At 39.4% G+C, this 11670-nt stretch overlaps 1 non-coding gene across 1 annotated transcript; it reads left to right on the forward strand.

Annotated features, from left to right (window-relative positions):
• Nucleotides 1–11488: 11488 nt before the first annotated feature.
• LOC122151582 lies at nucleotides 11489–11595 on the forward strand. Its single transcript, XR_006164221.1, has one exon. It is a non-coding gene; the product is annotated as a U6 spliceosomal RNA (small nuclear RNA).
• The last annotated feature ends 75 nt before the right edge of the window (nucleotides 11596–11670 follow it).

Here is an 11670-nt window from a genome sequence, read left to right on the forward strand (position 1 = left end):
AATTTTAAATTAAATTTAATAAAACTCTAGTGAAATACATGTCTAAGTATTTGAAAAAATATGAATAAAATATGATTAATTGAATGCTATTTTAATTGTTTATTAATATGTACAGGCAGTCCTGGGTTACGTACAAGATCTGTTCCTAAGGGTATCTTTAGGTTGAATTTGAACGTAAATTGGAGGTGCATACAGTTCTTATTTAGCTGTACTTTAGTACAACAAAGGAACTCTGGTAGCGTAGTGCCTAAGGCACTTGACTGCTAACCAGAAGGCTGGTGGTTCAAACCCACCAGCACTCCTCGGAAGGAAAGGTTGGGCAATCTACTTCCGTAGTGCTATCGCCTTGAAAACCCAAGGAGGGGTCGCTATGAGTCGAGTCCGACTCGATGGCACACAACAACAACAACAACAACAACAATTAGTACAACAAAGGAGCTTCGGTAGCATAGTGCCTAAGGTATCTGACTACTAATCAGAAGGCTGGTGGTTCAAACCTACCAGCCATTCCGTAGAAGCAAGACTGGGCAATCTACTTACCCAGTGGTAAAAGACTTACCACTTTGGGAACCCAATGAGAATCACTATGAGTCAGAATCTACTCAATGGCAGTGGGTTTGGTTTGGTTTGTTTCTTAGTACAACAAAAGGCTGGAAGCCTTTTCAATGATTTGAAAGGTGCACATGCAGCAAGGGAAGGTAATTGTGATGAAGAATTTGTTGGTAGTAGGGATTAGTTTAGTCATTTCTAAGTGGGCAATTTTACGTAACATTAAAGGGCAAGTAGGAGTTAAGTTGGATGTTTGAAATATATGGACTTCCTATAATGGTAAAGCCATTAAGCTTTTTAAATTTTATGATAATTTAACTGAAGATTAATTCTGATTGTGTTATAAATTAATTAAAATAGTACTTAAGAGTGTTTTAAGTTTTATAATATTGTACATTTAATACAAGGTAACTCAGCTTTCATGTAGTATGTATTAAATTGATTTATTAACTCTGTTTCTCTGACCGATCAGTTAATCATTTCAGCAATGCACAGTTCAGTTAATCATTTCAGTATATAGCATAGATTGATTCTTCTGTAGTATAGGACCCCATCAGTAGTGACAAACTAAATATGAGAGGAGGTAGATACGGGTAATGTGTTGTAAAAGATTTGAAGTCGAGTACATTAACCCTAAGTACTGAGCACTCACTGCTCTCAGCTCTCCAAAGCAGCGGTGAACATGAAAGTAACTAAAAGTCTTTCCATCTAAGCAGTGGGAAAAAGGGTCATGGATGTGAGGATTGAAGCTTATCAGTTATGTAAGAAACCACAGATACTGTGCAAACAGGCAGTGTCTATGTATTCATGTACAGTGTAAACTTTGATAAGTGCTAGCTGTGAAGAAAAGGTATACAGTACTATAAAATGAAGGATAATAGGAAAACTTGACTATTTTTCGGGCAAGTTGAGCTCTGCTGAGATTCTTTGTTTTAGTTTGAACATGTTGAGTTTAAGATGCTTTTGCCTCATCTAAGAAGAGATCTTAAAGACAGCTGGATTTAACAGAACCCAGAGCTCAAAAGGAAGGTTTGGTCCTGTAGCTGTGTGGATGGTATTTGAGGCCAGGTGTGAGAATCAGCTCACAAAGGGAGAGAATGAGAAGAGGGGTTAGAACTGAAGCTTGAGGAGCCCCAAAAGTAAATGACCTAGTAAGAAAGGATGCAGTGAAATCTGAAAAGGATTACTTAAAGAGCCTGGAGAAAACCAGGGAACTGTGGTGGTGCAGAAGATAAGGGAAGAGAATTTTTCAGGATGGTGTGGTAATTAGCACCAAAAGCTGGTGAGGTACAATCATTGAATTAACAAGGAGAGCTTTGGTGACTAAGTGGAGCTGTTTTGATGTAGTAATAGAAGCAGGAGTCAGACTGAAGTACTTTGAAGAGTGAGTGAGAGGTGAAACTAGAAAGATTGGAGGTAAAGAAGGAAGGAAGGGTAATAGGCAGTATCTGGAGTTGTTTTGGATTGAAACTGAGTGTTTTTAAAAAAATAAACTGGTGAGCATTGGCTATGTTTAAAATTTAATGTGAATGATCCATTTGAAAAGAGATGTAAATCTGCAAAAGAAAGGGATAATCTATAGTAAAGGATTCCTGAAGGAAGAGAAGGACAAAATTCAGAGCAGAAGTGTAGAGGTTGATTTGTATAGGAGCTTTAGGGTAGGAGGAGAGTCATTTGTTGAGAGTGCATTGGGAGTTGGAGGCTTAAAGACAATGGAGGTCTAAAATGGTAGCTTCTTAGGGTGGTAGACTAAGTTCACCTACAGAACCACTTGCATTTCATGTAGAATGACCACTAGTCTTCACTTAGGTGAAGGTGTAGAGAAAATGATTAGTTAATAGTCATTCAGAGTTGGGTGATATACTGTAGCTGATCAGTCAGTGAACTTAGAAGAAGAGAACGTTACAATTTTCTGGTTCCATTTGTGGGAAAATAGAGTACAGAGATGTGGTTATGTTTGTATGTCAACTTGGGTAGGCCTGGTTGAGTGGCTGGGCAGCTGAATGTAGTATTCCCCATGATGAGACTGGTAATCAACTCCATGGTGGAATCTACTGGGAGCAGCTGAGTAGCTGCCTTTGGGTATGTGGTCTGCGTCCTGTATATAAGGAGAAGTTTTGAGAATGGTCTTGAGCCTATGGCACACTTGGGCCCTGCATGTAGCCGTGTCATTGCTCAGCAGCCTGCTATGCTCTGCCAATCTTGGGATTTACAGTGGACTTAAGTTAATGGCCTGTCATATGGTTTGGTAACATTGGGACTGTGCCTTTTTACTTGTCAACCGTGGGGCTTCTCAGCTTCAGCAGCCAGCAGCTATCTGAGTGGAGAAATGCCTGTAGCTTCAGTGGGCCGGGAGCTGGAGGCAGAGCTGGACCCCAGGGTTGAGGGGCTTTCACCCAGCCCCTAGAGCCTGGCACTTTGAACTTTGGACTTAAAGCCTCCAAATTGTAAGAATAAACTGTTTGTTTAGGCCATCCCATTTGTGGTATATTCTTGTCAGAGTGGCACTAGGTAACCAGAACAAGAGACATGAAAGGAGAAATGACAGAAAAGGAAGGGAAGTGGTTATATCAGTAGATATTAATAGATAGGTACACAGCATTGCTGTATGTGCTGTGAAAATACAAATGTGTGTACGTATGTATATACGTATGTGTGTCTGTTTATATGTAATGTCCTAACAAAACATACTAAAATATCCATTGCCATTGAGTAAATTCTAAGTCATGGCAAACCCATGTGTTATGCAGTAGAAGTATTTCGTAAGATTTTCTTGGCTATAAACTTTATGGAAGCAGGCCTTTATTCCACAGCAGTGCTTGGTGGGTTTGTACTTCTAATATTTAGGTTAGTAGTTGAGTATGAACAGTGTGCACCAGCTTTGTTGTTACGTGCCGTGGAGTCAAACCCGACTCATAGCGACCCCTCCTTAGGTTTCCGAGGCAGTATCACTACGGAAGTAGGATTGCCCAACCTTCCTTCCGAGGAGTGGCTGGTGGGTTTGAACCGCCAGCCGTCTGGTTAGCAGGCAAGTGTCTTAGCCACTATGCACCAGCTAGGGAGCTATAAAGCACGTGCACCATTTGTTATGGTTTACTGACATTAATCAGCATCTGTTTCAGTTATCATAAAGTTGAAATGTTCTAAATAACCACTACCCACCGTTGCCTAGCCTATAATGTGATGTGTGTTCTTTTAATATTTGGAACATTTTTATTATTTATTGGGATGCTCTTTAGATACCTGTATAACCTAAAACCAAACCCACTGTTACCGGGTCAGATCTGACTCATAGCAACCCCTCTTTGGGTTTCCAAGGCAGTATCACTACGAAAGTAGATTGCCCAGTCTTCCTTCCTAGGAGTGGCTGGTGGGTTTGAACCACCAGACTTCTGGTTAGCCGTCATGTATACATATATAATATCACTTATTTTCAATGTTTTCCATGTGTCAGGGACTGTGATAAGTGCTTTACCTGTATTATTTCATTTCATCTACTACCATATGGGGTTTGTGCCGTTATTGTCTTCACTTTACAGATCAGGAAACTAAGAGATTAAATTGCTTAGGCTAAGTCACATAGCTAGTGTGTAATAGATTGGAACCTGGCCAGTCTGATTCCAGATATTAACCCCTGCAATATGCATATATACTACATTGTTTGTAGGAATATGCATTAGATGTCTGTTACAACATCTGTGCACGTGCATGTGATATATTCTATAATACACCAAAAGGGGCGTAGTGCCTAAGGCATTTGACTGCTAACCAGAAGGCTGGGGCAGTTCAAACCCACCAGCCACTCCTGGGAAGGAAGGTTGGGCAACTTGGAAACCTAAGGGAAGGGTCGCTCTGAGTCAGATCCGACTCGATGGCAGTGAGTTTTTTTTGTTGTTGTTGTTGTTGTTGTTGTTAGTAACTTACCAAACACCAAACCAACATTGACCGGAAAGAGTTGGTGGAATAGACATTAATTTAAAAAGAGCCAAGGCAGCAGAAACTAGAGGTATTTGTGAAATGTGTGTGTGTGTCGGGGGGGGGTTGTCATACTTACACTATCACAAATTCCTTGTAAAAAGTGATCCTTAATCCTTTTATTTTTCTTTCCCAACTCACCTGAATAGGATGTACTCCTCTAACTAGGTCACTGTTTCAGTATAGTGATTATTCTCAAAATAGCAAGAATTGCAAACCAATGTATATTATATGTTTCTTATCTTGCATTTTCAAAGCCAGGAGGGTATGGGATAGCTTTTAGATGTTTCTCATAAATGATTAAAATTTAAAGTTTTAGTCTCTCCATATTTATATTAAACCTTTTATACTTGGAAATTCTACTAATCCAGAACACAATGGCTGTGCGTTTTTGGGCGTTATTATTTGTCTTTTTACTTTGAAAACTCTTGCCAAAGATCTTTTACATTATAGAACAGATTGTTGTTGTTATATGCCATTGAGTCGGACCCTACTCATAACGACCCCTCCTTGGGTTTCCGAGGCAGTATCACTACAGAAGTAGATTGCCCCATCTTCCTTCCAAGGAGTGGCTGGTGGGTTTGAACCGTCAGCCTTCTGGTTAGCAGTCAAGTGCCTTAGGCACTACGCTACCAGAGCTCCCATAGAACAGATTAGTAAGGATTAAAATTCATATAAAGGCAGTCTCTGGGTTACAAAAGTATGATTTAGGGACAACTCCTGCTTGTCCTTTAATGTTACGTAAATTTGGTTTCACTTTGAAACTACTGAACCGACCTGTACTTGCAACAAATTCATCATCCCAGTTACCTTCACTTGCTGCACGTGCAGCTTTTATATCACTGAAAAGCCTTTGACCCTTTTCCTGCACTAAAACCAAAACCAAACTCATTGCCATGGAGTTGATTCTGACTCATAGCAATGCTATAGAATAAAGTAGAACTGCCCCGTATTGTTTCCAAGGCTGTAAATCTTTATGGAAGCAGATTGCCTCATCTTTTTTTCTGGTGGAGTGACTGATGGGTTTGAACCACTCTTCTTTGGTTAGCAGCTGAATGCTTTAAGAAACTATGCACCTGTTCAGACTTAACTACAGATTCTTAAAGACATAGTTAGATACAGATCTTCTGTTTAACCCAGGGACTGCCTGTATGTTCTGTGATCTTGAAAGTGTGGTGAAGTGGCTGTTTCAGCTGGTGGGAGTGAAAGTCATTGTGAGCTTTCTGGACTAAAATTTAGTAAGATATATTAGGAATCTTAGGTCCCTGGGTGGTGCAAATGGTTAAGCACTTAGCTACTAACCTAACTGAAAGGTTAAGTGCCTCACAACAAAGGCCTGGTTATCAGTTTCTAAAAGTTAAACAAAAAAAGCAAACTCACTGCTGTCAAGTTGGTTCTGACTCATAGCAACCTTTCCTTGGGTTTCTGAGGCAGTATCTCTATGGAAGTAGATTGCCCAGTCTTCCTTCTAAGGAGTGGCTGGTGGATTTGAACCACCAGCCTTCTGGTTTGCAGTCAGAGACCTTATGCCACTAGAGCTCCTTCCAAAAGTTAAGAGCTATTGAAAACCTTCTAGAGCAGAGTTATACTCTGAAACACATGGGGTCAGCATGAGTCAGAATTGATTCAACTATAATTGGTTAGTTAATAGTACTTGAGTCATATTACTTTTGTCAGTAATATTGAGTGATATCAGAGAGAGAGATGCACAGAAAACAAAGTACCAAGCCAATATTCTTTTGGTTTCAACCTCACCAAGGTGCCAGTCAGTTGTGTCAGGTGTCAGAGTCCATGACTTGGGAACTTAATTTTCCCTGGCAAAAATCATCAGCTGCTGAATTGTGCCACTGTATGTTTACCATAAGGAACCCTGGTGGTGCAGGATTAGGCACTCAGCTGCTAAACATAGATTGTTAGTTGGAACCCACCAGCTGCACTGAGGGAGCAGAGACCTGACAATCTGCTCCTGTAAAGATTTACAGCCTGGGAAACCCTATGGAGCAGTTCTAACTTTGTCCTTTAGGATCACTATGAGTCTCAATCCACTTGATAACACACAACAAACAACAACAACGACATCTTTACTATATTACTAGAGGGATGGGAGAGCTTATCCCTAAATATTCTTCCTGATACTAGTGTCTGAATTTGTATCATTAGCAAAGTTTAGAAATTTCCATGGACGGCAGCCTCAGGCACTAGGTCTTACTACTGTTTCCTCCTTTAGATTTTCATCATGGTAAAAGCTATTAATTTTCATTTCTTCAGTGTTCTCCTATGCTGAATTAAGTATGCATTCTGTGTAGTTGCACAGTTTTTTCTGTCTCTTGTAAAGAATATATCACTTATTTGTGTTTGTGTAGTGTTTGAAGCTCCAAGCCATAGTGTTCTGTACCTGTTGCTATATTTCTCTACCCTCAGCCTTGTGCCATGACATTTTCAGTCTCCTGGTTCCTTAATTGTTCCTACCTTTCCTAAATGCTTGGAAGAAGAAATTGAAGATTTTTTTACCAATTTCTGCAGTCTGAAATTTATGGAACATGCAATCAAGATGCAGTGATAATTACTTGTGATCGGAATGCTAAAGTTGGAAGCAAACAAGAAGGATTGATAGTTGGAATATATAGCCTTGGTGATAGAAATGACACCAGAGATCCCATGATAGAATTTTGCAAGACTGACGATATATTAATTGCAGATATCTTTTACAGCAGCATAGATCCCATGATAGAATTTTGCAAGACCGACGACGTATTAATTGCAGATATCTTTTACAGCAGCATAAATGGGCAGCTATACATGTGGACCATACCACATGGAATACACAGGAATCAAATCAACTATATCTGTGGAAAGAGACAGTGGCTCAGTATCACCAGTCAGAATAAGGCCAGGGACCAGCTGCAGAATGCACCATTAATTGTTCATATGGAAGTTCAAGTTGAAACTGAAGAAAATTAAAACAAGTCCATGAGAGCCAAATTATGACCTTGAGTATATTCCACCTGAATATATTCAAGAATAGATTTGAATAGATCTCAAGGTCTATTCAAATCTGTTCATCTCAAGAATAGATTTGGGTCATTGAACACTAATGACCAAAGAACAGACAACTAGTGGAAGGACATCATCCATGAAGAAAGTAAAAGGTCATTTAAAAGACAGGGAAAAAAAAAAAAAAAAAGATTTCACAAGAGACTCTGAACCTTAACTCTTGAATATGAGTAGCTAAAGTGAATAGAAGAAATTAGGAAGTGAAAGCTAAACAGAAGATTTCAAAGGGCTACTTGAGAAGAGCAAGTAAAGTATTACAAGCAAATGTACAAAGACCTGGAGCTGGAAAACCAAAAGGGAAAATCATGCTCAGCATTTTTCAAGCTCAAAGAACTGAATAAAAAATTCAAGCCTCAAGTTGCAATATTGAAGGATTCTTTGGGCAGAATATTGAACAACGTGGGAAGTATCAGAGAAGATGGAAAAAATACAGAGTTACTGTACTTAAAATGAATGGTCCATGAGGAAGAGTAAGAGAGAGGTGCATGGGAGGTACACTGTTATCAGTGAAGGCAAACATTAATCTGTGGTTGGATAGATGGGTGAACATGTATGTCTATGCAGGGTGTACTGTGCCCATGACCACATACAGAGTGGGAATGTACAGTGTTTCTACAAGTGTATTTGTATGTTCTGTAAGAATTCCCAAGTATGTAGTAGAGCGGACAAGGGACAAAGTTGTAGTCACTTCTTGGCCACAGCCAGCTACCCAGAGGGAGCGAGCAGTTGGACCTGTGGGCTTGGGACCATAGTTGCAGGACACATCGTGCTCAATTGGCATGGCATACTACACAGAAACATTGTTCCTCTCCCTACTTTGGTGAGTAGTGACTGGGATCTTAAAACCTTGCAAGCGGCCTGTAGATACAACAATGGGTCTCCTCTCGTCTAGAGCAAAGAAGAATGAAGAAAACCAAAGATGCATGGAAACAATTAGTCTGAACGACTGAAACACTGTGCGAACCTCAGCCTATATGACAGTGAGACCGGAAGAACTAGATGGTGCTCATCTACCACTGTCAATCACTCAGAGAGGGATCTATGTAGGAGATCCTGGATAGACAGAACACTGTGGAAAAAAACTCAAAATCATTAAAAAAAAAAAAAAGGGGGAGGGAACCAGGTTTACTAGTCTGATAGAGCCTGGTGGGACCCCTCAGACTTTGGCCCCTAGCTGACCTTCAGGTCTGGAATTGAACCCACTCCTGTAGCTTCCAGCCAAACAAAAGACAAGGCATATGAGCTGAACATTTACATTAGGTAGATAAACTCTTTGGAGAGATCAACCATGGGAGAATAGAAGGGCTGCGTATGCACAGGGAGAGCTCAGGGGCAGGAGTGCATGGGAGGGAAGGACACAGGAAGAGGTAACTATGGGGAGGAAGTGGAAGGGTAGCTGTTGTATTATGGGAAATTGCAGTCAATGTCATGAGACAAAGTGTATGTGAGCTGCTGTGTGGAAAGTGAATTTCTCTGTAAACTTTCACCCAAATCACAATAATAAATAAAAAAGTGAGTGAATGAATGAATGAGAATTGGTTCATTTTCATCCATTTGAAGAGGTAGCATAGGATCAAGAATTCATGATACTGAATGAAGAAATCCAAGCTGCACTGAAGGCATTGGCAAAAAACAAGGCTCCAGGAATTCAAGGAATACCAATTGAGATATTTCACAAATGGATGCAGTGCTGGAAGTGCTCACTATGCCAAGGAATTTAGAAGATACCCAGCAAGTTGACTGGAAGAAATCCATGTTTTTGCCCATTCCAAAAAAGGGTGATCAAATAGAATGTGGAAATTATGGGATAGTATCAGTAATATCACATGCAAGGAGACTTCAGATAAGATGGCAGAATAGGCAGGTAAACTTTACAGACCCTCTTCAACAAAGAAAAGAGAAACCGATTGACAGTGATACAGAAGATAATCATGGAGCCCTGAGATTTGAAAGGAAGGATACAGAGGTGGACTAGACACCAACTAGTGAAAATACCTGAATGAAAACAGGAGCTAAGAATAGTCTCTGTTTGCCAAGGACAGCAAGGACATACAGGAGACTGACAATGGGAAAGGAGACAGGTGGTGAGTGAATAAGTGCTGCGAACTAGCAAATAGAGGAGCACAGCACAGTACCCTGCTTAAGTAGATAACATACAAACAAAACAAAGAAAACGAAAATTGTGGGGAGGTCACTCCAACTTACAGTCACCAATTAAATATCAACACAAAAACGGCACAATTCCTCAGAGACAACAGAGCATCACAGTCCACAAAAAGAAGCAAGATAAAGCAGGAGAAACATGGGACCAGGATATAGACCCAAAACACATCCCTGAGGAAGATGCAGCTTTGGAACTCCCTGATAAGGAATTCAAAAGAAATATATTTAGGTACTTTCAATGAATTGAGAGACAGATCAAGAAAAACACTGATAAAATTGAGGAAAACCCTAGAACAATTTTGAAATACAATACAACAACAAAATGACAAAATAAATGAAAAATTAGAAATGATATAAAATCTACACACAGAAATCCGGATTAATACTGAATTTTCAGAAATAAGACATTGAATGGGCAAAGGAGTAAAACTGAATCAATGGAAGGGAGGATTAATGAGATTGAAGACAAATACCTTAATACTTCTTTGGAAAGCGATCAATCAGAAAAATCAAAGCAAAATGAAAAAAGCCTAAGGTTCATGTGGGATACCATCAAGAGGAATAACTTACATGTCATTGGAATTCTGGAACAGGAAGAGACAAATAAAACCAGAGGAAATTGTCCAAGATTTGTTGGAAGAGAACTTCCCTGGTATGATGAAAGATGAGAATATATGCATTCAAGAAGTCCAAAAAACCTCAAACAGGATAGACTGCAAAAGAAAATCACCAAGACATATCATGATCAAACTCACCAAAACCAAATACAAAGAAAGAATCCTGAAAGTAGCATGGGAAAAAACAAAAAGTTACCTGTAATGTGCAACCAATAAGAATAAGCTGGATTTTTCAGCAGAAACCATGCAGGTGAGAAGGCAGTGGGATGGTATATATAAAGCCCTAAAAGAGAAAAATTTCCAACCAAGAATTATGTATCTGGCAAAATTGTCCCTCAAATATGATGGTGAAATTAGGACATTTCCAGATAAGCAGAAATAAAGGGAATTTGTTAAAACCAGACCAAATTTATTGAGATGCTAAAGGGAGTCCTTTGGACAGAGAAGCAACAACAGCAAACAAAAAACTATTAACACACATGATGACATAACCCAGAAACCAAACCAGCTATGGATGTATCCAAAGTAAATAAACCTACAAGATTGTGAACAAGGAATCAGAGACATCAATTGACAAATGAGGACAACTACAAACCAAAAAGAGGGAAAAAATTGTGTAGTTATAGAACTTCCAGATGGTAGAGAAGTCAAGACAACTGCAAGATAGAACACACTGTTCTAAACTTGGGAAGAAAACTATAAATCACAGGATAACCTCAAAGAAAAATGATAAACCTTCACATCAGAATCAAGAAGGATGACCACAGATATTTAACAAATACTAAAACAATAGCAATGAAGGAAGTGATAACAAATTCGTAAACAAAACAAGCACAACCCTGTAAATTATATGGAAGAAAGAAATCAACACTACAAAAAAGCACATAACAAAATGACAGCAACAAATTCATACTTGTCGATAATTACGTATCTGGGAAGGGACTTATCTCTAAGTTTTATAGAAAACTCCAATACCTCAACACCAAAGGAATTAACAATCCAGTTGAAAAATGCACAGAAGACATGAATTGAGGTTTCACCAAGGAGGATATTCAGGTGGCCAGCAAACACATGAAGAGATGCTCATGATTATTGACCGTCAGAGAAATGCAAATCAAAACAACAATGAGGTGCTCGCTTCAGCAGCACATATACTAAAATTGGAATGATACACAGAAGATTAGCATGGCCCCTGCGCAAGGATGACACGAAAATTTGTGAAGCGTTCCATATTTTTTAAAACCAGACCAACCTTACAAGACATCCTAAAGGGAGTCCTTTGATCAGAGAACCAAAAATAGCAAATAACAAC

The sequence above is a fragment of the Orycteropus afer genome, unplaced genomic scaffold (genome assembly GCF_000298275.1).
Source record: "Orycteropus afer afer isolate SDZICR_OR568_19922 unplaced genomic scaffold, OryAfe1.0 scaffold00579, whole genome shotgun sequence".
NCBI lineage: Eukaryota > Metazoa > Chordata > Mammalia > Tubulidentata > Orycteropodidae > Orycteropus > Orycteropus afer.